The sequence below is a fragment of the Ranitomeya variabilis genome, chromosome 2 (assembly GCF_051348905.1).
Source record: "Ranitomeya variabilis isolate aRanVar5 chromosome 2, aRanVar5.hap1, whole genome shotgun sequence".
NCBI lineage: Eukaryota > Metazoa > Chordata > Amphibia > Anura > Dendrobatidae > Ranitomeya > Ranitomeya variabilis.
Genome location: NC_135233.1, coordinates 568,093,640 through 568,121,101, shown reverse-complemented (window position 1 = coordinate 568,121,101; position 27,462 = coordinate 568,093,640). Strand labels below are relative to the sequence as shown.

General features: G+C 46.4%; 1 protein-coding gene across 6 annotated transcripts in view; it reads left to right on the top strand.

The window, feature by feature from the left end:
* C2H16orf78 (chromosome 2 C16orf78 homolog) overlaps nucleotides 1-27,462 on the top strand; it is a 203,158-nt gene that overhangs the window by 146,528 nt on the left and 29,168 nt on the right. The gene's annotated exons all lie outside the window — the stretch shown is intronic.

Below are 27,462 nucleotides of genomic sequence, written 5' to 3'. Positions count from 1 at the left end.
CAGGGAAAGGCCCCCTTATCTGTTACGTTATTTTACCTACAGTATGACGTCCAGCTAAAGGCTGAACACCGTAGGAGACACTGATTTTTACTATATACAGAATTACTGCAATATTATTCTATATAAGTATTGGAAAAAGGACTGGTCTAATAATAAACGCTCTTCAAAAAAATATATATAATACCCAATGAAAAGTGGAAGCAGATGCGAATTAATAAAATACAGTAAATCTTTATTGAAAGTCAATAATAAGTAAAATCCATGACAAGGAATTGTTCACAAAGACAAAGTGATATGAAGTGACACACCACTGCAGGGAGCAGACAGTGTGACAGGACAAGGACGGTAGAGATCAAATGAGACCAACTAAGTGAAAAGTTTTCACAACTTCAATAAATATACTACAAACCCAAGAATGGTTATATAAAGTGTCAAGTGCAGATTTACTGTATATAGTAAAAGTGATCAAAGAATTGCAAGTAGTGATTAGCGAGCAAGATTAGATAGTGTGCTCATCACTCCTCTTTAGGCTATGTGCACATGCTGCGGATTACTCTGCAGATTTTTCTGGACTGATTTTGGTAAATCCGCAATCCGCACTGCAGATTTCCTGCGGAATTACCGCAGATTTACTGCTTTTTTTTGCGGATTTCACCTGCGGTTTTACACCTGCGGATTCCTATTATGGAGCAGGTGTAAACCGCTGTGGAATCTGCACAACGAATTGACATGCTGCAGAATAAACAACGCTATGCTGCGGATTGCGTGCACTGCGGATTTTGTTTTCCATAGGATTACTTGGTACTGTAAACGCATGGAAAACTGCTGTGAATGTGCAGCGGCCAATCCGCTGCAGATCCGCAGCAAAATCTGTAGCGTGTGCACATACCCTTAGTTGCTCAAGCATCAGTGTGCTTGGCATCCTTGTTACTCAGCGAGTATTTTTTAAATGTTCGATCGGGAGCTTGACTCCCAGCCCCGCATGTTTGACGCTTTTTAGACAGCCAATGAACATGTGGGGACTGCCTGCAAGTCACTTTAATTCCTTAACCATCTTGGTTGTGGCGTTACTGTGATTAGCTGGACGCATAGCATCATCAGGTCTATATAAGACCCGTGACTAGAGTTGAGCGACTTTTACTTTTTTCGGATCGAGTCGAGTTTCGCGAAACTCAACTTTGTCAAAAGTTGGGTCGGGTGAAATCGGCCGATTATTGCGAAAAGTCGGGGGCCAACTGAAACACGAAACCCAATGCAAGTCAATGGGGAATCAAAGTCGGCAGTGAGTGGAGGACAGGAAAACACCTACAGTGCCCATTTTAATGCCAAAAACATCAATTCTTATTACTTAAGCTTGTCAATCTTAATTTACTTTATAATAATAGTTAGGCATTGAAAACTGGGGGTCATTTGGCTAAAGTTGTGGGGGGGTAGGGCTGGCTCGAGATTTTTCATGGGCCCAGGAAATGCAGAATACATCACGGCGGTGGAGCAGGGAGAGGTATTTCAACTTTGCAAGTGCTGTGATCCTGAGCAAGCAGGGGGGCACACTCGTTGGCGACGTCACTGGCACAGGGCCCCTCATAGTACGGCGGTGTGTTTGACGGCGGGTGGTGCCTCCCACTGGCAGAGACACATTTGCGTACTATGAGGGGCCTTGTGCCAGTGACGTCGCCAATGAGTATGCCCCCCCACCTGATGAAGGAAACTGCACTTTCATCTGCACCTTCCTCTTTGTCCCCGTGTAAGGTGGTATAGTATGCGGGAAGGGGAACCTGACTTTCAGCAGGGTCAGATTCTGGCTGTGTAGAGTGCAAGGGGAATGTAGTGGTCTGGGTCAATGTACCAGCAGACTCATCTAGCAGTGGCTGGGCAATGGGCAGGATGAGGAGGAAACACAGATATAGGCCCAAATAATAAAGTAGGCTAAATGCAGTTCAAAACTGGTAACAGGACTAAACAGGCGGCATTGCTTTGTTCAGTGGAGGACAACTGTAATGAATGTCAGACACAGTTAGTAGGCCCAAATATTACAGTAGGCTAAATGCAATTCAAAACTGGTAAAAGGACTAAACAGGCATCATTGCTTTGTTCAGTGGAGGACAACTATAATGAGTGGCAGACACAGTTAGTAGGCCCAAATATTACAGTAGGCTAAATGGAGTTCAAAATTGGTAACAGGACTAAACAGGCGGCATTCCTTTGTTCAGTGGAGGACAACTGTAATGAGTGGCAGACACAGTTAGTAGGCCCAAATATTAAAGTAAGCTAAATGGAGTTCAAAATTGGTAACAGGACTAAACAGGCGGCATTGCTTTGTTCAGTGGAGGACAACTGTAATGAGTGGCAGACACAGTTAGTAGGCCCAAATATTAAAGTAGGCTAAATGGAGTTCAAAATTGGTAACAGGACTAAACAGGTGGCATTGCTTTGTTCAGTGGAGGACAACTGTATGAGTGGCAGACACAGTTAATAGGCCCAAATATTACAGTAGGCTAAATGCAGTTCAAAACTGGTAACAGGACTAAACAGGCAGCATTGCTTTGTTCAGTGGAGGACAACTGTAATGAGTGGCAGACACAGTTAGTAGGCCCAAATATTACAGTAGGCTAAATGCAGTTCAAAACTGGTAACGGGACTAAACAGGCAAGATTGCTTTGTTCAGTGGAGGACAACTGTAATAAGTGTCAGACACAGCTAGTAGGCCCAAATATTAAAGTAGACTAAATGTCTGCCAAAAAATTGTTTATAATTAAACAGGTGGCATAGCTAGGTACAGGGGTGGGATCCTCTGCTGAGTAGCAGACAGTGGTAGTAGGCGCAAAGTATTAACTGGTCTAAATGAAGGCCAGGGCCCCTGTATATTTTAACTATCATCTATCATTTCAACAAATTTGTATTGGCAGTGCCATTGAAGGATTTAACAGCACAGACTACACAGTGGTGGAGCAGGGAGAGGTAAGTATTGCAAGTGGTAGAGCACTGTTCAAGCTGGGGGGAAGACTCTCTTGTGGTCAGTGGTACTGGCACAGGCCCCCTCATATTACGACGGTGTGTCTGACGTTGGTTGTGCACCACCACCATGAGAGACACTTCATTGTACTATGAGGGACCCTGTGCCTGTGCCGTCGCCCAAGAGTGGGCCCACCCACTTGTCCAGGCAAATGGCACTCGCACGGGTGCTTGCGCCAGGTGGTGACCACAGCCCTGTGGGGGGAGTCAGCCCATTTAGGAAGGTATAAAAATGGCCTATGGTGGACATTCAGCAGCTGCAAATGGAGGAATTGAAGAAGTCAGTAAGAGGAGGCCAAAAGCAAGACATTTTTCAGGCAAGCTACGTGTCAACAGGGGAAGGTGGGGCCAAATAATTTGAAATCCATGATTGGTTCATTTTAATGAAGGTTAGATCATCAACATTCTGGGTAGCCAGACATGTCCTTTTTCTGTCAGTATTGAACCAGCAGCACTGAAGACTCGTTCTGATAGCACACTAGCAGCAGGGCAAGCGAGCTCCTGTAATGCATATTCTGCCAATTCAGGCCAGGTGTCTATTTTAGATGCCCAGTAATCAAAGGGGAATGACCTGTGAGGGAGAACATCGATAAGGGAGGAAAAGTAGTTCGTAACCATACTGGACAAATGCTGTCTCCTGTCACTTTGAATCGATGCAGCAGTACCTGTCGTGTCAGCGGTCATTGCGAAATCACTCCACAACCTGGTCATAAAACCCCTCTGTCCAACGCCACTTCGGATTTGTGCACCTCTAACACCTCTGCCATGTTGCCCTCTACGGCTCATGTGAGAACCATCACCGCCGCTGTGTGCTGGGAATGCCTGAACCAAACGGTCTACAAGAGTTGCTTGTTTGGTAGCCAATATTTGCTCAAGGTTCTCATGTGGCATGATATCTTGTAATTTTCCTTTATATCGTGGATCCAGGAGGCAGGCCAACCAGTAATCATCATCATCATTTTGATAATGTGGGGGTCCCTTTTTAGGATACGCAAGGCATGCTCAGCCATGTGGGTGTTGTGACCTGGTGGTTAAGAGGCCGCACTGATATGACCTGGTGGCTAAAACGCAACATGGGACGAGCTCTGAGAAGGTGGTATCTCTACTGACCGCAGTCCCTAATCCTAACAACAACACTAGTAATAGCCGTGGGATGTTCCTGACTCTCCCTAGACACCTCTTCATAGCCTAAGAACTAACTACCCCTAAAGAAGGAAATAGAAAGCTATCTTGCCTCAGAGAAAACCCCAAAAGGAAAGATAGCCCCCCACAAATATTGACTGTGAGTGGAGAGGGAAATGACGTACACAGAAATGAAATCAGGTTTCAGCAAAGGAGGCCAATACTAAACTTGATAGACAGAGAGAAAAGGATACTGTGCGGTCAGTATTAAAAACTACAAAATCCACGCAGAGTTTACAAAAATGAACTCCACACCGACTCATGGTGTGGAGGGGCAAATCTGCTTTCCCAGAGCTTCCAGCTAGCCTGAATATGACATAGTGACAAGCTGGACAAAAAGAGACATATTTGCAAAGCAATAAAGTCTAAAACAAATGGACAAACAAGGACTAGCAAAAACTTATCTTTTGCTGACAAGGACAGGCCATATGAGAAATCCAAGGAGAGAACCAAATCCAACCAAGAACATTGACAGCTGGCATGAACTAAAGCCCAGAGCAGGTTTAAATAACAAACCCAGGCAAGGCGATTAGTGAAGGCAGCTGCTACAGCCACCTAAAGGAGCAGCAGTTCCACTCGAAACCACCAGAGGGAGCCCAAGGGCAGAACTCACAAAAATACCATTAGCAACCACAGGAGGGAGCTCCAGAACGGAATTCACAACATGTGGGCCAATGTTCCAGGTGTCAATTCACTGCTTGTGCTGGGTTGAGGAGCACTTTCTTGCAAATCAACATTACTTGTGTCCCGCAAAAACCCTGTACCTGACCTAGCAAAGCGACCAGTTTCTATTGCCCCCTGAGAAGCATCCTCCTCCCATAAATATTCATCCCCATCATCCTCCTCCTCCTCCTCTTCGTCCGCCACCTCGTCCTGGAGAGTTCCCTTAGCAGACAATGGCTGACTGTCATCAAGGCTTCCCTCCTCCTCGGCAGCAGACGCCTGCTCCTTAATGTGCATCAAACTTTGCATCAGCAGACGCATTAGTGGGATACTCATGCTTATGATGGCGTCGTCTGCACTTACCAGCCGTGTGCATTCCTCAAAACACTGAAGGACTTGACAGAGGTCTTGTAGCTTTGACCACTGCACACCAGACAACTCCATGTCTGCCATCCAAGTGCCTGCCCGTGTATGTGTATCCTCCCACAAATTAATTACAGCACGCCTCTGTTCACACAGCCTCTGAACCATGTGCAGTGTGGAGTTCCACCTTGTTTCAACGTCGATTATTAGGCAGTGCTGGGGAAGATTCAGCGATCGCTGATGGTTCAGCATATGGCTGGAGTGTACGGACGACCGGCGGATGTGCGAGCAAAGTCTTCTCACCTTCAGGAGCAGGTCTGGTAACTCCGGATAATTTTTGAGGAAGCACTGCACCACCAGGTTCAAGGTGTGAGCCAGGCAAGGTATGTGTTTCAGTTCTGAAAGGGCTGTGGCAGCCATAACATTCCTTCCGTTATCACTGACTACCTTGCCTGCCTCAAGATGTACACTGCCCAGCCATTGTCATGTCGGACGCTATTCACACTAGGGCATCCGACAGACAGCGGTAATTCTGCATTTGTCCACTATGCGCTCAGTGTCACCGGCTAGATTTCATCTAGGTTGTTCGGGGGTTAATCTAGCTGGTACTCGGATTGGAGGCTGGGTCTCGCCCACTGCCTTTAAATAGTTCTGCTGAACTTTGGGCGTTGCCGATTATAGCTTGTGTCTTGTGCCTGGTGATCTCGGTCTGGAGTGGTGGTCTAGGAGACGAAATATCGTATCTGGTGGTGTATTATCCTTCGTCATATTTCTCCTTCCTATATTTGTATTTGTTTTGCCCTGTGCACATTATAGTGTTTTCCTGTGTGTCTGCGGCGTGATGCGTTTTTAGTTTTCCCTGTCTGTGCTTTCTGTAGGGGTTGGTGTGAGGTTTTATCACTGGGTGGCGGGTGGAGGTTTCAGCTTAGAACTGAAACAGGAGTCAGGGTCAGGCCTGGCGGCCCTGACATGCACACCTTCAGTGTAAACTCTGGGAGAGGGACAGACAGGGTTTCCCTAGTCTGAGGGATATTGCAGGGGCCCGGGTAATCAGCTGTAGTCTACCCAGTACCCCCGTGACAGCCATGACTGAGTTTGTTGCTGCAAGTACTTGGCCAGTACTTCCGCGGTGTGTCTGTTGTCGCCCAAGCACTTCATTTGTAACACAGCCTGCTGACGCTTATCACTAGCTGTTCGATAATGGGACACCTTGTGTGCAACACTGGCAGCTGTGGATGGAGTGGTCGCGCGACTGCGCTCTGTGGATGAGCTTTCGCTTCTGGAGGAGGAGGAGGGGTGGCGAACGCCTACAGCCAACTGTTTCCTAGACCGTGGGCTAGGCAGATATGTCCCACTATGGCTGTCCCCTGTGGACCCTGCATCCACCACATTAACCCAGTGCGCCGTGATGGACATGTAATGTCCCTGGCTATGCCTACTGGTCCATGCATCTGTTGTGAGGTGCACCTTTCCACTGACTGATTGCCTCAGTGCATGGACAATGTGGTCTTTGACATGCTGGTGGAGGGCTGGGATGGCTTTTCTCTCAAAGAAGTGCCGACTGGGTAGGTCATTGCGTGGTACTGCGTAGGCCATCAGGTCTTTGAAAGCTTCGCTTTCAACCAACTGGTAGGGCATCATCTCTAACGAGATTAGTGTAGCAATATGGGCGTTCAAACCCTGTGTACGCGGATGAGAGGATGAGTGCATGGACGATGCGGTCTTTAACATGCTGTTGGAGGGCTGGGATGGCTTTTCTAGAAAAGTAGTGTCGACTGGGTAGCTCGTAGCGTGGTACAGCGTAGTCCATCAGCGCTTTGAAAGCTTCGCTTTCAACTAACCGGTAGGGCATCATCTCTAATGAGATTAGTCTAGCAATGTGGGCGTTCAAACCCTGTGTACGCGGATGCGAGGATGAGTACTTCCTTTTCCTAACAAGAGTCTCATGTAGGGTGAGCTGGACTGGAGCTGCATATGGTGGGACTAGTGGTGGTGGTGGTGGAAATGGCAGATTGAGAGAGGGTTGGTGATGGTATTCTTGGTGTTGGCCTACATACAGTGTTTCCTACCAATAACCTTGTGATTCCCTGACTGCTTTGGCCTTGCGACGATACCTCCACATTTGCTGCTGGTGTTGTCCTAACCGGTGGGCTTACAGTGAGGGAAGCAATGTAGCGTTGCTGACTACCTTCATTCTGAGCAGGTAAATGTCTAAGCATGCACATTGTATTTAAATTTTGAAGATTCTTCCCTCTGCTAACGGTCTTTGAGCATTTCTTACAGATAACTTTTGACTAGTGTTGAGCATTCCGATACCGCAAGTATCGGGTATCGGCCGATCCTTGCGGTATCGGAATTCCGATACCGAGATCCGATATTTTTGTGGTATCGGGTATCGGAAGTCCCCACAGTGCTAAAATCACTATAATGTAAAGTGGGCGGTGCGTGGGCAGAGACTGCGTGTCTCTGTGCGGGCGGGGTCTGTGCGGGCCTGCCAGGGATCTCATTCTATGCGGCCGGCGCTGTATGCCCAGGCTTGATGCGGCGTGCCGGGGCTTGATGCGGCGTGGGAGGGCTCTGCGGCGTGCTGGGGGGGTCTATGCGGCGTGCTGGGGGGGCCTATGCGGCGTGAGGGGCTCTCTGCGGCGTTCTGGGGCGTCTATGCGGCGTGCTGGGGGATCTATGCGGCGTGAGGGGCTCTCTGCGGCGTTCTGGGGCGTCTATGCGGCGTGCTGGGGGGTCTATGCGACGTGCTGGGGGGTCTATGCGGCGTGCTGGGGGGTCTATGCGGCGTGCGGGGGTCTCTGCGGCGTGCTGGGGGGTCTCTGCAGCGTGGGGGGGGTCTCTGCGGCGTGGGGGGGGGGTCTCTGCGGCGTGGGGGGGGTCTCTGCGGCGTGCGGGGGTCTCAGTGCGGGCATCGTCCGATGGGACTACAAGTCCCATCGGGCTATGCCTGCTACACTGACAGTGATTGACACATTAGCCAATGATGGGACAGTAGTAGTCCCATCATCCGGCTAATGTGTTGAATGAAAAAAAAAAAAAATACTCCATACATACATTCTACATACATACATACATATAGACATACAGTACATTCATACATTACATACATGACATACATTACATTAAACATAGATTACATACTCACCATTACTTGTCATTTTGATCCCCGAAGCCAGTGTCATCTATAAAAAATGTGAAAAAAACAAACAACCAATATACTCCCTGTCCGCAGAAATCCACGAGTGTCCCACGACGATCTCCCGTGGAGAGCAGCAGCATCAAATAATGCGACCGCTCTCTAGGGGCTCAGAAACACAATGACGGGAGGAAGGTATCCTTCCGCCACTGTATTCCTCCACCGCTGTAAAAAAAAAAGTCCCTAGTCTCACTTTATGGCATTGCTGTATGAGACATTTTCCCATGCAGCAATTATATAAAGTGACACTTTGAACTCAGGTAACCTCAGTGATGCACTGCAGGAGCCATTGTCTCCTGTCAGTGTGTCACTGAGGGTCCTATAGAGCAGTGACGTCACCCGATGTCACTGTTCTATAGGGGAGATCGTCGTGGGACACTCGTTATTAATTGGACTACGGCGGACAGGTAGTATGCGGTTTATTATTTTACGTTTTTTGCAGGCGCTGAAGTATGGTAAGTATGGTGAAATGAAGAATATTAAAATACTTTTTCCTAATGTGTACGTGTTTTATTAACCCTTTTCTTACTATTGGATTAATAACGGATAGGCGTCTTATTGACGCCTCTCCGTTATTAACCCGGCTTAATGTCACCTTACGATAGCAAGGTGACATTAACCCCTTATTACCCCATATCCCACCGCTACACGGGAGTGGGAAGAGAGGGGCTAAGTGCCGGAATTGGCGCATCTTACGGATGCGCCATTTTCGGGGCGGCTGCGGACTGGTATTTGTAGCCGGGGGGGGGGCCAATATCCATGGCCCCTCTCTAGGCTATGAATATCAGCCCGCAGCTGTCTGCGTAGCCTTTCTGGCTATAAAATATAGGGGGACCCCACGTCATTTTTTGGGGGGGTCCCCCTATTTTAATAGCCAGTAAAGGCTACGCAGACAGCTGCGAGCTGATATTCATAGCAGGCTACAAATATTGGCCCCCGGCCGTCGGCTTTCCCCCTCTGGCGCAGAAAATTGCGCGGGAGCCCACGCCGTTTTTTTCCATTTTTTTTTTTTTTAAATTCAACGCTCATAAAGGCCTCTTTCACCCTTGCGTCAGTACGGGTCCGTCGCTATGCGTCGAGCCGACGTACCGACGCACGTTGTGAAATTTGTACACGACGTGGGCAGCGGATGCAGTTTTTCAACGCATCCACTGCCCATTCTGAAGTGCGGGGAGGAGGGGGCAGAGTTTCTGCTGCGCATGCGCAGTAGAAAATGGCAGACGCGACGGACAAAAAAACATTCACTTGAACGTTTTTTCGTGCCGACGGTCCGCCAAAACTCGACGGATCCGTTGCAGAACGGACGCGACGTGTGGCCATTCGTCGCGATCCGTCGCTAATACAAGTCTACGGGGAAAAAAAATGCATCCTGCGAGCACATTTGCAGGATCCGTTTTTTTCCGCCAGATCCGTTTTTTCAGTCGGATCCGTTGTTTTCCGCCAGATCGGTTTTTTTCCACCGGATCCGGTTTTTTCCGCTAGATCCGTTTTTTTTCCGCCGGATCCGTTTTTTCCTACCGGATCCATTTTTTTCCGCCAGATCCGTTTTTTCTCATAGAGTTGTAATAGCGCCGGATTGCGCCTGATGGCCACACATTTCATCCGTTTTTTGCAGGATTCGTAAAAAAAAACTTTCCGCCGGACGGAAAACTCATAGGAACGTTTTTTGTCCGTTATTTTTCATGCATGTTTCCATTCAAATCATGCACATTTTCCGTTTATTTATTTTCCAAAAACCTCATCAAAACCTGCATCAAAACTAAACTGCATGAAAAACCGCACCAAAAACCTGCATCAAAAACAGCATCAAAAACCGCACCAAAAACCTGCAGCAAAAAAAGCACCAAAAACTGCATCAAAAACTGAACCAAAAACTACATCAAAAACCGCACCAAAAACATGCAGCAAAAAAGCACCAAAAACTGCATCAAAAACCGCATCAAAAACTGCACCAAAAACCGCACCAAAAACCTGCAGCAAAAAGCACCAAAAACTGCATCAAAAACCGCACCAAAAACTGCATCAAAAACCGCACCAAAAACCTGCATCAAAAAAAGCACCAAAAACTGCATCAAAAACTGAACCAAAAACTACATCAAAAACCGCACCAAAAACATGCGGTTTTTGATGCAGTTTTTGGTGCTTTTTTGCTGCATGTTTTTGGTGCGGTTTTTGATGTAGTTTTTGGTTCAGTTTTTGATACAGTTTTTGGTGCTTTTTTTGATGCAGGTTTTTGGTGCGGTTTTTGATGCGGTTTTTGATGCAGTTTTTGGTGCTTTTTGCTGCAGGTTTTTGGTGCGGTTTTTGATGTAGTTTTTGGTTCAGTTTTTGATGCAGTTTTTGGTGCTTTTTTTGCTGCAGGTTTTTGGTGCGGTTTTTGATGCAGTTTTTGGTGCAGTTTTTGATGCGTTTTTTGATGCAGTTTTTGGTGCTTTTTGTTGCAGGTTTTTGGTGCGGTTTTTGATGCAGTTTTTGGTGCAGTTTTTGATGCGGTTTTTGATGCAGTTTTTGGTGCTTTTTTGCTGCACTATAAAACCGCACCAAAAACCTGCAGCAAAAAACACCAAAAACTGCATCAAATACTGCACCAAAAACTGCATCAAAAACCTGCAGCAAAAAAGCACCAAAAACTGCATCAAAAACGGCATCAAAAACCTGCAGCAAAAAAAGCACCAAAAACAGCACCAAAAACCTGCAGCAAAAAAAGCACCAAAAACTGCATCAAAAACCGCATCAAAAAGCTACATCAAAAACAGCACCAAAAACTGCATCAAAAACGGCATCAAAAACTGCACCAAAAACCTGCAGCAAAAAAGCACCAAAAACTGCATCAAAAACGGCATCAAAAACCTGCAGCAAAAAAAGCACCAAAAACTGCATCAAAAAGCTACATAAAAAACAGCACCAAAAACTGCATCAAAAACCGCACCAAAAACCTGCAGCAAAAAAAGCACCAAAAACTGCATCAAAAACTGAACCAAAAACTACATCAAAAACCGCACCAAAAACATGCAGCAAAAAAGCACCAAAAACTGCATCAAAAAACGCATCAAAAACTGCACCAAAAACTGCATCAAAAACCGCACCAAAAACCTGCAGCAAAAAGCACCAAAAACTGCATCAAAAACCGCATCAAAAATTGCACCAAAAACTGCATCAAAAACCGCACCAAAAACCTGCAGCAAAAAAGCACCAAAAACTGCATCAAAAACTGCATCAAAAACAGCACCAAAAACCTGCAGCAAAAAAAGCACCAAAAACTGCATCAAAAACCGCATCAAAAAGCTACATCAAAAACAGCACCAAAACCTGCATCAAAAACCGCATCAAAAACTGCACCAAAAACTGCATCAAAACCTGCATAAAAAACTGGTGCAGTTTTGATGCGGTTTTTTATGCAGTTTTTGCTGCAGGTTTTTGGTGCGGTTTTTGATGCAGTTTTTGGTGCAGTATTTGATGCAGTTTTTGGTGCTTTTTTTGCTCCAGCTTTTTGATCCGGTTTTTGATGCAGTTTTTGGTGCAGTTTTTTATGCGGTTTTTGATGCAGTTTTTGGTGCTTTTTTGCTGCAGGTTTTTGATGCAGTTTTTGGTGCTGTTTTTGATGTAGCTTTTTAATGCGGTTTTTGATGCAGTTTTTGGTGCTTTTTTTGCTGCAGTTTTTTGGTGCTGTTTTTGCAGTTTTTGGTGCAGTTTTTGGTGCTGTTTTTGATGTAGCTTTTTGATGCGGTTTTTGATGCAGTTTTTGGTGCTTTTTTTGCTGCAGTTTTTTGGTGCGGTTTTTGATGCAGATTTTGATGCAGTTTTTGGTGCTTTTTGCTGCAGGTTTTTGGTGCGGTTTTTGATGCAGTTTTTGGTGCGGTTTTTGATGCAGTTTTTGGTGCGGTTTGTGATGCAGGTTTTTGGTGCGGTTTTTGATGCTGTTTTTGATGCAGGTTTTTGGTGCGGTTTTTCATGCAGTTTTGATGCAGGTTTTGATGAGGTTTTTGGAAAATAAATAAACGGAAAATGTGCATGATTTGAATGGAAACATGCATGAAAAATAACGGACAAAAAACGTTCCTATGAGTTTTCCGTCCGGCGGAAACAGTTTTTTTAACGAATCCTGCAAAAAACGGATGAAATGTGTGGCCATCAGGCGCAATCCGGCGCTATTACAACTCTATGAGAAAAAACGGATCTGGCGGAAAAAAATGGATCCGGCAGGAAAAAACGGATCTGGCGGAAAAAAAACGGATCTGGTGGAAAAAAACGGATCCGGTGGAAAAAAAACAGATCTGGCAGAAAAAAACGGATCCAATGTAAAAAAAAGGATCTGGCGGAAAAAAACGGATCCGGTGGAAAAAAACCGATCTGGCGGAAAACAACGGATCCGACTGAAAAAACGGATCTGGCGGAAAAAAACGGATCCTGCAAATGTGCTCGCAGGATGCATTTTTTTTCCCCATAGACTTGTATTAGCGACGGATCGCGACAAATGGCCACACGTCGCGTCCGTTCTGCAACGGATCCGTCGAGTTTTGGCGGACCGTCGGCACGAAAAAACGTTCAAGTGAACGTTTTTTTGTCCGTCGCGTCTGCCATTTTCTACTGCGCATGCGCAGCAGAAACTCTGCCCCCTCCTCCCCGCACTTCAGAATGGGCAGTGGATGCGTTGAAAAACTGCATCCTCTGCCCACGTCGTGTACAAATTTCACAACGTGCGTCGGTACGTCGGCTCGACGCATAGCGACGGACCCGTACTGACGCAAGGGTAAAAGAGGCCTTTATGAGCGTTGAATTTAAAAAAAAAAAAAATGGAAAAAAACGGCGTGGGCTCCCGCGCAATTTTCTGCGCCAGAGGGGGAAAGCCGACGGCCGGGGGCCAATATTTGTAGCCTGCTATGAATATCAGCTCGCAGCTGTCTGCGTAGCCTTTACTGGCTATTAAAATAGGGGGACCCCCCAAAAAAATGACGTGGGGTCCCTGTTATGACCCCAATGGCGAGGGTCTCAGAGGAACGTGGAAGTCTGCAGAATACAAAAATCCAGCTCATAGGGCAGTGGTAGCTGGGTTGACCATATATCTACTCCTAACGCCAACACTAGAAGTAGCCGGGGATCATTCCTACGTTGATTCTAGATGACACGCTCCAGCCGGAGAATCTAGCTACCCCTAGTAGAGGAAAACAAAAGACCTTTCTTGCCTCCAGAGAAGGGGACCCCAAAGCTGGATAGAAGCCCCCCACAAATAATAACGGTGAGGTAAGAGGAAATGACAAACACAGAAATGAACCAGGTTTAGCACAGAGAGGCCCGCTTACTGATAGCAGAATAAAGAAAGGTAACTTATATGGTCAACAAAAACCCTATAAAAATCCACACTGGAAATTCAAGAACCCCCGAACCGTCTAACGGTCCGGGGGGAGAACACCAGCCCCCTAGAGCTTCCAGCAAAGGTCAGGATATATATTTGGAACAAGCTGGACAAAAATACAAAACCAAAACAAAATAGCAAAAAGCAAAAAGCGGACTTAGCTGATATAACTGGAACCAGGATCAGTAGACAAGAGCACAGCAGACTAGCTCTGATAACTACGTTGCCAGGCATTGAACTGAAGGTCCAGGGAGCTTAAATAGCAACACCCTTAACTAACGACCCAGGTGCGGATAAAAGGAATGACAGAAAAACCAGAGTCAAAAAACTAGTAACCACTAGAGGGAGCAAAAAGTAAATTCACAACAGTACCCCCCCCTTAGTGAGGGGTCACCGAACCCTCACCACGACCACCAGGGCGATCAGGATGAGCGGCATGAAAGGCACGAACTAAATCGGCCGCATGAACATCAGAGGCGACCACCCAGGAATTATCCTCCTGACCATAGCCCTTCCACTTGACCAGGTACTGAAGCCTCCGCCTGGAGAGGCGAGAATCCAAGATCTTCTCCACCACGTACTCCAACTCGCCCTCAACCAACACCGGAGCAGGAGGCTCAGCAGAAGGAACTATAGGCACAATGTACCGCCGCAACAAGGACCTATGAAATACATTGTGAATAGCAAACGACACAGGAAGATCCAGACGAAAAGATACAGGATTAAGGATTTCCAATATCTTGCAAGGCCCAATAAAACGAGGTTTAAATTTGGGAGAGGAGACCTTCATAGGAACAAAGCGGGAAGAAAGCCATACCAAATCCCCAACGCGTAGTCGGGGACCCACACCGCGGCGGCGGTTGGCAAAGCGCTGAGCCCTCTCCTGTGACAACTTCAAGTTGTCCACCACATGATTCCAGATCCGCTGCAACCTATCCACCACAGAATCCACCCCAGGACAGTCAGAAGGCTCCACATGACCCGAAGAAAAGCGAGGATGGAAACCAGAGTTGCAGAAAAAAGGCGAAACCAAGGTGGCGGAACTAGCCCGATTATTAAGGGCAAACTCAGCCAACGGCAAGAATGTCACCCAATCGTCCTGATCAGCAGAGACAAAACACCTCAAATAAGCCTCCAAAGTCTGATTGGTTCGCTCCGTCTGTCCATTAGTCTGAGGATGGAAAGCAGACGAAAACGACAAATCAATGCCCATCCTACTACAAAAGGATCGCCAGAATCTGGAAACGAACTGGGATCCTCTGTCTGACACAATATTCTCAGGGATGCCGTGCAAACGAACCACGTTCTGGAAAAACACAGGAACCAGATCGGAAGAGGAAGGCAGCTTAGGCAAAGGAACCAGATGGACCATCTTTGAGAAGCGATCACATATCACCCAGATAACGGACATGCCCTGGGATAGCGGAAGATCAGAAATGAAATCCATGGAGATATGTGTCCAAGGTCTCTTCGGGACAGGCAAGGGCAAGAGCAAACCGCTGGCACGAGAACAGCAAGGCTTAGCTCGAGCACAAGTCCCACAGGACTGCACAAATGACCGCACATCCCTTGACAAGGAAGGCCACCAAAAGGACCTGGCCACCAGATCTCTGGTGCCAAAAATTCCCGGGTGACCTGCCAACACCGAGGAATGAACCTCGGAAATGACTCTGCTGGTCCACTTATCCGGGACAAACAGTCTGTCAGGTGGACAAGACTCAGGCCTATCAGCCTGAAATCTCTGCAACACACGTCGCAGATCCGGAGAAATAGCTGACAAGATAACTCCATCTTTAAGAATACCAACAGGATCAGCGACTCCAGGAGCATCAGGCACAAAGCTCCTAGAAAGAGCATCGGCCTTCACATTCTTTGAACCTGGTAAATACGAGACAACAAAATCAAAGCGGGAGAAAAACAATGACCAGCGGGCCTGTCTCGGATTAAGGCGTTTAGCAGACTCGAGATACATCAGATTTTTGTGATCAGTCAAGACCACCACACGATGCTTAGCACCCTCGAGCCAATGACGCCACTCCTCAAATGCCCATTTCATGGCCAACAACTCCCGATTGCCCACATCATAATTTCGCTCGGCAGGCGAAAACTTCCTAGAGAAAAAGGCACAAGGTTTCATAACAGAGCAACCAGGGCCTCTCTGCGACAAAACGGCCCCTGCTCCAATCTCTGAAGCATCCACCTCAACCTGAAAGGGAAGTGAGACATCGGGCTGGCACAAAACAGGCGCCGAAGTAAACCGGCGTTTCAACTCCTGGAAAGCCTCCACGGCAGCAGGAGCCCAGTTAGCTACATCGGAGCCCTTCTTGGTCATATCCGTCAAAGGTTTCACAATGCTAGAAAAATTAGCGATAAAACGACGGTAGAAGTTAGCGAAACCCAAGAACTTCTGAAGACTCTTAACTGACGAGGGCTGAGTCCAATCAAGAATAGCTCGGACCTTGACTGGGTCCATCTCCACAGCAGAAGGGGAAAAAATGAACCCCAAAAAGGGAACCTTCTGTACACCAAAGAGACACTTTGAGCCCTTGACAAACAAAGAATTTTCACGCAAAATTTTAAAGACCAACCTGACCTGCTCCACATGCGAATCCCAATTATCAGAAAAAACCAAAATATCATCCAGATAAACAATCAAAAATTTATCCAGATACTTCCGGAAAATGTCATGCATAAAGGACTGAAAAACTGAAGGCGCATTGGAGAGCCCAAAAGGCATCACCAAGTACTCAAAATGACCTTCGGGCGTATTGAATGCGGTTTTCCATTCATCACCTTGCTTAATGCGCACAAGGTTGTACGCACCACGAAGATCTATCTTGGTGAACCACTTGGCACCTTTAATCCGGGCAAACAAGTCAGACAACAGCGGTAAAGGATACTGAAATTTGACAGTGATCTTATTTAAAAGCCGATAATCAATACAAGGTCTCAAAGATCCGTCCTTTTTTGCCACAAAAAAGAATCCCGCACCAAGAGGGGAAGAAGACGGACGAATATGTCCTTTCTCTAGAGACTCCTTGATATATGAACGCATAGCGGTATGTTCAGGTACCGACAGATTAAACAGTCTTCCCTTAGGAAATTTACTGCCTGGGATCAAATCTATAGCACAGTCACAGTCCCTATGAGGAGGCAGTGCACTGGACTCAGACTCACTGAAGACATCCTGATAATCAGACAAATACTCCGGAACTTCCGAAGGCGTAGAAGAAGCAATAGACACAGGCAGGGAATCCCCATGAATACCACGACAGCCCCAACTTGAGACTGACATAGCCTTCCAGTCCAGGACTGGATTATGGGTCTGTAACCATGGCAGCCCTAAAACAACCAAATCATGCATTTTATGTAAAACCAGGAAACGTATCACCTCGCGATGTTCAGGAGTCATGCACATGGTAACCTGTGTCCAATACTGCGGTTTATTTGCTGCCAATGGCGTAGCATCAATACCCCTAAGAGGAATAGGATTTTCTAATGGTTCAAGAGTAAAACCACAGTGCTTAGCAAATGACAGATCCATAAGACTCAGGGCAGCACCTGAATCTACAAACGCCATGACAGGATAAGATGACAGTGAGCAAATCAAAGTTACAGACAGAATAAATTTAGGTTGCAAATTACCAACGGTGACAGGACTAACAACCTTAGCTATACGTTTAGAGCATGCTGAGATAACATGTGTAGAATCACCACAGTAGTAGCACAAGCCATTCCGGCGTCTATGAATTTTCCGCTCATTTCTAGTCAGGATTCTATCACATTGCATTAAATCAGGTGTCTGTTCAGACAACACCATGAGGGAATTTGCGATTTTTCTATCACATTGCACCGAATTAGGTGTCTGTTCAGACAACACCATGAGGGAATTTGCGGTTTTGCGCTCCCGCAACCGCCGGTCAATTTGAATAGCCAGTGCCATAGTATCATTCAGACCTGTGGGAATGGGAAAACCCACCATAACATTCTTAATGGCTTCAGAAAGGCCATTTCTAAAATTAGCGGCCAGTGCACACTCGTTCCAATGTGTCAGCACGGACCATTTCCGAAATTTTTGGCAGTACACTTCAGCCTCGTCCTGCCCCTGAGACATAGCCAGCAAGGCCTTTTCTGCCTGAATCTCAAGATTGGGTTCCTCATAAAGTAAACCGAGCGCCAGAAAAAACGCATTAATATCAGCCAATGCCGGATCTCCTGGCGCCAGCGAAAAAGCCCAATCCTGAGGGTCGCCCCGTAAGAACGAAATAACAATTTTTACTTGCTGAGCAGAGTCTCCAGATGAACAGGGTCTCAGGGACAAAAACAATTTACAATTATTCACAAAATTCCTAAACTTAAACCTGTCTCCGGAAAACAGTTCAGGAATCGGTATTTTAGGTTCTGACCTAGGATTACTGATAACATAGTCTTGTATGCCCTGCACACGAGTAGCCAGCTGGTCCACACTTGTAATCAAGGTCTGGACATTCATGTCTGCAGCAAGCATAGCCACTCTGAGGTAAAGGGGAAGAAGAAAAAAAAAAAAAAACTCAGAATCTTCTTTCTTATAATCCCTCTTCTGCAATGCATTAAACATTTAATACTGGCCTGGCAAACTGTTATGACCCCAATGGCGAGGGTCTCAGAGGAACGTGGAAGTCTGCAGAATACAAAAATCCAGCTCATAGGGCAGTGGTAGCTGGGTTGACCATATATCTACTCCTAACGCCAACACTAGAAGTAGCCGGGGATCATTCCTACGTTGATTCTAGATGACACGCTCCAGCCGGAGAATCTAGCTACCCCTAGTAGAGGAAAACAAAAGACCTTTCTTGCCTCCAGAGAAGGGGACCCCAAAGCTGGATAGAAGCCCCCCACAAATAATAACGGTGAGGTAAGAGGAAATGACAAACACAGAAATGAACCAGGTTTAGCACAGAGAGGCCCGCTTACTGATAGCAGAATAAAGAAAGGTAACTTATATGGTCAACAAAAACCCTATCAAAATCCACACTGGAAATTCAAGAACCCCCGAACCGTCTAACGGTCCGGGGGGAGAACACCAGCCCCCTAGAGCTTCCAGCAAAGGTCAGGATATATATTTGGAACAAGCTGGACAAAAATACAAAACCAAAACAAAATAGCAAAAAGCAAAAAGCGGACTTAGCTGATATAACTGGAACCAGGATCAGTAGACAAGAGCACAGCAGACTAGCTCTGATAACTACGTTGCCAGGCATTGAACTGAAGGTCCAGGGAGCTTAAATAGCAACACCCTTAACTAACGACCCAGGTGCGGATAAAAGGAATGACAGAAAAACCAGAGTCAAAAAACTAGTAACCACTAGAGGGAGCAAAAAGTAAATTCACAACAGGTCCCCCTATATTTTATAGCCAGAAAGGCTACGCAGACAGCTGCGGGCTGATATTCATAGCCTAGAGAGGGGCCATGGATATTGCCCCCCCCGGCTACAAATACCAGTCCGCAGCTGCCCCGAAAATGGCGCATCCATAAGATGCGCCAATTCCGGCACTTAGCCCCTCTCTTCCCACTCCCGTGTAGCGGTGGGATATGGGGTAATAAGGGGTTAATGTCACCTTGCTATCGTAAGGTGACATTAAGCCGGGTTAATAACGGAGAGGCGTCAATAAGACGCCTATCCGTTATTAATCCAATAGTAAGAAAAGGGTTAATAAAACACGCACACATTAGGAAAAAGTATTTTAATATTCTTCATTTCACCATACTTACCATACTTCAGCGCCTGCAAAAAACGTAAAATAATAAACCGCATACTACCTGTCCGCCGTAGTCCAATTAATAACGAGTGTCCCACGACGATCTCCCCTATAGAACAGTGACATCGGGTGACGTCACTGCTCTATAGGACCCTCAGTGACACACTGACAGGAGACAATGGCTCCTGCAGTGCATCACTGAGGTTACCTGAGTTCAAAGTGTCACTTTATATAATTGCTGCATGGGAAAATGTCTCATACAGCAATGCCATAAAGTGAGACTAGGGACTTTTTTTTTTACAGCGGCGGAGGAATACAGTGGCGGAAGGATACCTTCCTCCCGTCATTGTGTTTCTGAGCCCCTAGAGAGCGGTCGCATTATTTGATGCTGCTGCTCTCCACGGGAGATCGTCGTGGGACACTCGTGGATTTCTGCGGACAGGGAGTATATTGGTTGTTTGTTTTTTTCACATTTTTTATAGATGACACTGGCTTCGGGGATCAAAATGACAAGTAATGGTGAGTATGTAATCTATGTTTAATGTAATGTATGTCATGTATGTAATGTATGAATGTACTGTATGTCTATATGTATTTATGTATGTAGAATGTATGTATGGAGTATTTTTTTTTTTTTCATTCAACACATTAGCCGGATAATGGGACTACTACTGTGGCATCATTGGCTAATGTGTCAATCACTGTCAGTGTAGCAGGCATAGCCCGATGGGACTTGTAGTCCCATCGGACGATGCCCGCACTGAGACCCCCGCACGCCGCAGAGACCCCCCCCACGCCGCAGAGACCCCCCCCCCACGCCGCAGAGACCCCCCCCCACGCCGCAGAGACCCCCCAGCACGCCGCAGAGACCCCCGCACGCCGCTGAGACCCCCGCACGCCGCATAGACCCCCCAGCACGCCGCATAGACCCCCCAGCACGCCGCATAGACCCCCCAGCACGCCGCATAGACCCCCCAGCACGCCGCAGAGAGCCCCTCACGCCGCATAGATCCCCCAGCACGCCGCATAGACGCCCCAGAACGCCGCAGAGAGCCCCTCACGCCGCATAGACCCCCCAGCACGCCGCTTAGACCCCCTCACGCCGCATAGACCCCCCCAGCACGCCGCAGAGCCCTCCCACGCCGCATCAAGCCCCGGCACGCCGCATCAAGCCTGGGCATACAGCGCCGGCCGCATAGAATGAGATCCCTGGCAGGCCCGCACAGACCCCGCCCGCACAGAGACACGCAGTCTCCGCCCACGCACCGCCCACACTCTCCCCCCCCCTCCAGAACCCCATATAGAAGGACAGAAAGGGCTGATTTACCGTCCGATACTTGAGTCCCATTCACTTGTATTGGTATCGGGTATCGGTATCGGATTAGATCCGATACTTTGCCGGTATCGGCCGATACTTTCCGATACCGATACTTTCAAGTATCGGACGGTATCGCTCAACCCTACTTTTGACTGATCATTCAGATCTTGGTTAAAAAATTGCCACACTACACTCTTCCTACTATGGAATACCTTTTCAGGCATTGCACGCTGTGCTACTTTCACCGGGGGGCCACGCTGTCCTAAAACTGTTTTTGTTTTTGACAAACGTTTTTGGCCTGATACGGGCCTGCCAGATGACAGCTGTTGCGATGTAGATGACTGCTGCGGATCATCCTCCTCTGCTTCTGAGCTACTGGCAGCGGCACCGTCTTCCCCCAATGGCTGCCAATCTGGGTCAACAACTGGGTCATCTATCACCTCCTCTTCAATGTCATATGCACCTTCCTCTGTGTCACCGTGTAAGGTGCTATAGCATTAGGGATGGGGCACCATAGTCTCATCAGGGTCAGATTCTGGCTCAGTACACTGCGAGGGCAATGTAGTGATCTGAGTCAATGGAACAGCATAATAATCTAGCTGTGGCTGTGCATCAGTGCACTCCATGTCCGATTCATCTTGCAATGGGTAGTTAACAATTTCCCTTTCTAACCCAGGCACGGTATGTGTAAAGAGCTCCATGGAGTTACCTGTAGTGTCGCCTGATCCATCCTTCACTTTCGGTTTGGATGAAGGACACAAGGAAACGTCTTGTTCCTGACCGGTAGCATCCACTGACGACTTGCTGCTTTTATATTTGGAACTTTCTGAAGAGGAGGCGAAAGAGCTAGAGGCTGAGTCAGCAAGGAAAACCAAAACTTTATCCTGCTGCTCCGGCTTTAAAAGCTGTTTTCCTACTCCCAGATAAGGGAGCCTTCGAGGCCTTGTGTAGCCAGATGATGCTGGCTCAAGACCTCCAGCCTTAGGTGCTATTGTGCTTTTTTTGCCCACTACCACCAGATGCACCACCACCACCATCAGTACCAGCTGGCAACCACCGCCCACGGCCACGGGCTCTTCCACCAGACTTCCTCATTTTTTGGAAAATCTAATCAAAATAACAACCGTTATATGGTACTGTAAAACAAGGTAGAAGGTGTGTATAAACTTGTTGAGAATTTAAATCTCCCTTTTTTGGGGGGAGACTGAACCAAAACTCAGGCCCTGTGCATAAAACAACACAATGTAAGCAGCAGAAAGTGGCTGGCTGATATACGACAAACTAACAGGACAGAAGTGTATCCACTTTGTGAGAATTTGAATCTCACTTTTTTGGGGGGAGACTGAACCAAAACTCAGGCCCAGTGTATAAAACAATGCAATCTAAGTGGCAGAAAGTGGCTGGCTGATATACGACAAACTAACAGGACAGAAGTATATCCACTTTATGAGAATTTGAATCTCACTTCTTTTGGGGGAGACTGAACCAAAACTCAGTCCCTGTGCATAAAACAACACAATGTAAGTGGCAGAAATTAGCTGGCTGATATACCACAAACTAACAGGACAGAAGTATATCCACTTTGTGAGAATTTGAATCTCACTTTTTGGGGGGAGACTGAACCAAAACTCAGGCCCAGTGTATAAAACAACGCAATCTAAGTGGCAGAAAGTGGCTGGCTGATATATGACAAACTAACAGGACAGAAGTATATCCACATTGTGGGAATTTGAATCTCACTTTTTTGGGGGGAGACTGAACCAAAACTCAGGCCCTGTGCATAAAACAACGCAATGTAAGTGGCATAAAGTGGCTGGCTGATATACGACAAACTAACAGGACAGAAGTATATCCACTTTGTGAGAATTTGAATCTCACTTTTTTGGGGGGAGACTGAACCAAAACTCAGGCCCAGTGTATAAAACAACACAATGTAAGTGGCAGAAAGTGGCTGGCTGATATGCGACAAACTAACAGGACAGAAGTATATCCACTTTGTGAGAATTTGAATCTCACTTTTTTGGGGGGAGACTGAACCAAAACTCAGGACCTGTGCATAAAACAACACAATGTAAGTGGCAGAAAGTGGCTGGCTGATATACGACAAACTAACAGGACAGAAGTATATCCAATTTGTGAGAATTTGAATCTCACTTTTTTGGGGAGACTGAACCCAAACTCAGGCCCAGTGTATAAAACAATGCAATCTAAGTGGCAGAAAGTGGCTGACTGATATATGACAAACTAACAGGACTGAAGTATATCCACATTGTGAGAATTTGAATCTCAATTTTTTGGGGGGAGACTGAAACAAAACTCAGGCCCAGTGTATAAAACAATGCAATCTAAGTGGCAGAAAGTGGCTGGCTGATATACGACAAACTAACAGGACAGAAGTATATCCAATTTGTGAGAATTTCAATCTCACTTTTTTGGGGAGACTGAACCAAAACTCAGGCCTAGTGTACAAAAAAAAAAAGCAATCTAAGTGGCAGAAAGTGGCTGGCTGATATACGACAAACTAACAGGACAGAGTATATCCACTTTGTGAGAATCTCACTTTTTGGGGGGGAGACTGAACCAAAACTCAGGCCCAGTGTATAAAACAACACAATGTAAGTGGCAGAAAGTGGCTGGAAGATATATGAAAAAATACAAGGACTGTAGTACAATTTCAATCTCCCTACAATGATCTCAGGACAAGTATGGCAGCAATAAAAAGGACTGCTGTGCACACAAAAGTGTGGACAAATAAACAAGATAACTGTGCAGAAAGGAGCAACAGGATTTTTGCTTTTAACAAAGCAGTTGGTTTGCACAGCAGCGTGCAAACAGCAATGCAGCTATCAGGGAGCCTTATAAGGCAGCCTAATAAGCTACAGAGCTGATGCACAAAAATATAGCCTCCACTGTCCCTGCAAAAAAAGATGGTGTTGGACAGTGGAAATCGCTACAGCACAAGTAGTTTGGGGGTTAATCTTCCCTCCCTAACTATATCCCTTCTTCTGATGAAGCTGCAGCAACCTCTCCCTATGCTAACATCGGCAGAAGTAAGATGGAGGTCGGCGTGCACGCCCCTTTATAGCCCCTGTGACGCCGCAGAAAGCAAGCCAATCACTGTCATGCCCTTCTCTAAGATGGTGGGGACCGAGACCTATGTCATCACGCTGCCCACACTCTGCATCCTCCTTCATTGGCTGAAAAATGGCGCTGAAAGCGTCATATGAAACGCGACTTTGGCGCACAGATCGCCGACCTCATGGCCGATCCCACACTAGGATCGGGTCGGGTTTCATGAAACCCGACTTTGCCGAAAGTCGGCGATTTTTTAATTTGTCCTATCCGTTTCGCTCAACCCTACCCGTGACACTTTGCTCGTCACACTGTACCCTGGAAACAGGCAGACAAGGCAGAAGTGCTGGTGAGAGGACTGAATTGCAGCTACATATAGACAGGGAGCCCTTCTTAGGGCTAATTATACACTGCTCAAAAAATAAAGGGAACACTTAAAAAACAGAATATAATTCCAAGCAAATCAAGCTTCTGTGAAATCAAACTGTCCACTTAGGAAGCAACACTGTTTGACAATCAATTTCACATGCTGCTGTGCAAATGGAATAGACAACAGATGGAAATTATTGGCAATTATCAAGACACACTCAATAAAGGAGTGGTTCTGCAGGTGGGGACCACAGACCACATCTCAATACCAATGCTTTCTGGCTGATGTTTTGGTCACTTTTGAATGTTGGTTGTGCTTTCACACTCATGGTAACATGAGATAGACTCTACAACCCACACAAGTGGCTCAGGTAGTGCAGCTCATCCAGGATGGCACATCAATGCGAGCTGTGGCAGGAAGGTTTGCTGTGTCTGTCAGCGTAGTGTCCAGAGGCTGGAGGCGCTACCAGGAGACAGGCCAGTACACCAGGAGACGTGGAGGGGGCTGTAGGATGGCAACAACCAGGCAGCAGGACTGCTACCTCAGCCTTTGTGCAACGAGGAACAGGAGGAGCACTTCCAGAGCCCTTCAAAATGACCTCCAGCAGGCCACAAATGTGCATGTGTCTGCACAAACAGTTGGAAACCGACTCCATGAGGATGGTCTGAGTGCCCGACGTCCACAGATGGGAGTTGTGCTCACAGCACAACACCGTGCAGGATGCTTGGCATTTGCCACAGAACACAAGGATTGGCAAATTCACCACTGGCGCCCTGTGCTCTTCACAGATGAAAGCAGGTTCACACTGAGCACATGTGACAGATGTGACAGAGCCTGGAGATGCCGTGGAGAGCGATCTTCTGCCTGCAACATCCTTCAGCATGACCGGTTTGGCAGTGGGTCAGTATTGGTGTGGGGTGGCATTTCTTTGGAGGGCCGCACAACCTTCCATGTGCTCACCAGAGGTAGTCTGACTGCCATTGGGTATCGAGATTAAATCATCAGACCCCTTGTGAAACCATATGCTGGTGCGGTTGGCCCTGGGTTCCTCCTAATGCAGGACAATGCCAGAACTCATGGACTGCTGTTCCTGCAAGATGAAGGCATTGAAGCTATAGACTGTCCCGCCAGTTCCCCAGACCTGAATCCGATTGAACATATCTGGGTTATCATGTCTCGCACCATCCACCAACATCACGTTGTACCACAGACTGTCCAGGAGTTGTCGGATGCTTTAGTCCAGGTCTGGGAGGAGATCCCTCAGGAGACCATCTGCCGCCTCATCAGGATCATGCCCAGATGTTATAGGGAGGTTATACAGGCACGTGGAGGCCACACACACTACTGAGCATCATTTCCTTGTTTTGAGGCATTTCCACTGAAGCTGGATAAGCCTGTAATTTGATTTTCCACTTTGATTTTGAGTATCGTTCCAAATCCAGGCCTCCATTGGTTAATAAATTTGATTTCCATTGATGATTTTTGTGTGATTTTGTTGTCAGCACATTCAACTTTGTGCAGAACAAAGTATTCAATGAAAATATTTCATTCATTCAGATCTTGGATGTGCTATTTGAGTGCTCCCTTTATTTTTTTGAGCAGTGTAATAAATAGCAGTACTGTTGTTAGCAGCAGGGATTGTGCTGAAGGGATCGTGTAGTACAGGATTCGGTGAGTTGTACGTCCTTTATGCTGCAGCCTGCAATTCTTACCAAAACCTCTTTTCAGAGATGATAATATTCTTTTTGCTCTTAATCTTGCAAATTATTCTGAGCAGGAAAATATTATACACCATTTTATCTGCAGCAGTTGTGCATCAAAAGCATACAGCCAAACTTAGTTGGATCTTAATAGCATTGCTATATTGCTCCTGCAGTGTAACCAGTCCAGCTGAGGTGTGCTGATTTTCCTGCAATAGTAATACTGTGCATTTTTTTCAGTAGTGAAACTTTTTATGGCATTTATAGTGCTCCAACACTACAACAACAGAACAAAACAGAACAGTGCAACAGAAAAAAAACTTGTTTGGTTAGAAATAGCATCGCTGTATTGATACTGCAGTGTAAGAAGTCCATCTGAGGTGGGCCAATTTTACTGTAATAATAATACAAAAAGTGATGGATACCTGATGGCCCTGAAAAAAAATTGTGACTTTTAGAGCCCCTCCTTCATAAATTAAACAGGATGTGTCTGATAATGTCCCACACCACATGGCCAGAAAGTGTATTAAAATGATAAAATTACATTTCCTGGTGAATGTTTTTTTACACCATTGAAAGCAATGCAGATGTGCAAATAAATACAGCAAAAGCACTGTGTTTGAACATAGCCCAAGGTGTGGAGGAGCTTTTTTTTCTCTTATTTATTTTGCCTTATACACAAGTCATTATCCTGGAAAGATTGTGTCTTAAGATTTTTCCCTGGAAAATTAATTTTAACTGTGGTTTTGCATGTTTTATTATCAGTCCATATATATAGGGTATTTCTACATTCTGCAGAAATTGTGGAAGAAATTTTAGTGCCCTTTTTACCATTTTCCAGTGTGGACATTTTAAAATAACAGGCTAAAATAAAATTTTGGTGGTAAAATGTAATTATTTTTTTCTTCACTGCCCAATAGTATACAATTTTGTGACCCACCTGCGGTGTCAATATAATCACTGCAACCCTAGATTAATTCATTGAGAGGTGTACTTTGTAAAATGGGGTCTCTTACGGGGGGTTCTGCTGTTCTGGCACCTCAGGGGCGATGGCCCCTCAAACCATTCCAGCAAAATCTGAACTCCAGTATGGCGCTTGTTCCCTTCTGAGCTTTGCACTGTGCCTCAAAAGTAACTGTCAACCACATAAAGGGTATCTATGTACTCAGGAGAACGTGCACAACAATTTTTGGGTTCAATTTTCTTGAAAATAAAAAAGTTGGAGCTAAAATAACATTTTTGGGAGAAAATGTGTGTTTTATTTTCACGGCTCTACTTTATAAACTTGTATGAAGCATCTGGGGGTTCACGGTGCTCAACGCACATTTAGACACATTCCTAGAGGGGTCTACAGGGGGTCACTTGTGGGGGGTTTCTACTGTTTAAGCACCTCAGATGCTCTCCAAATGCGAAATGACACCTGCATTCTATTCCATCAAAATCTGTGTTCCAAAACGTCACTTCTTTCTTTCTTTCCCTACCGTGTGC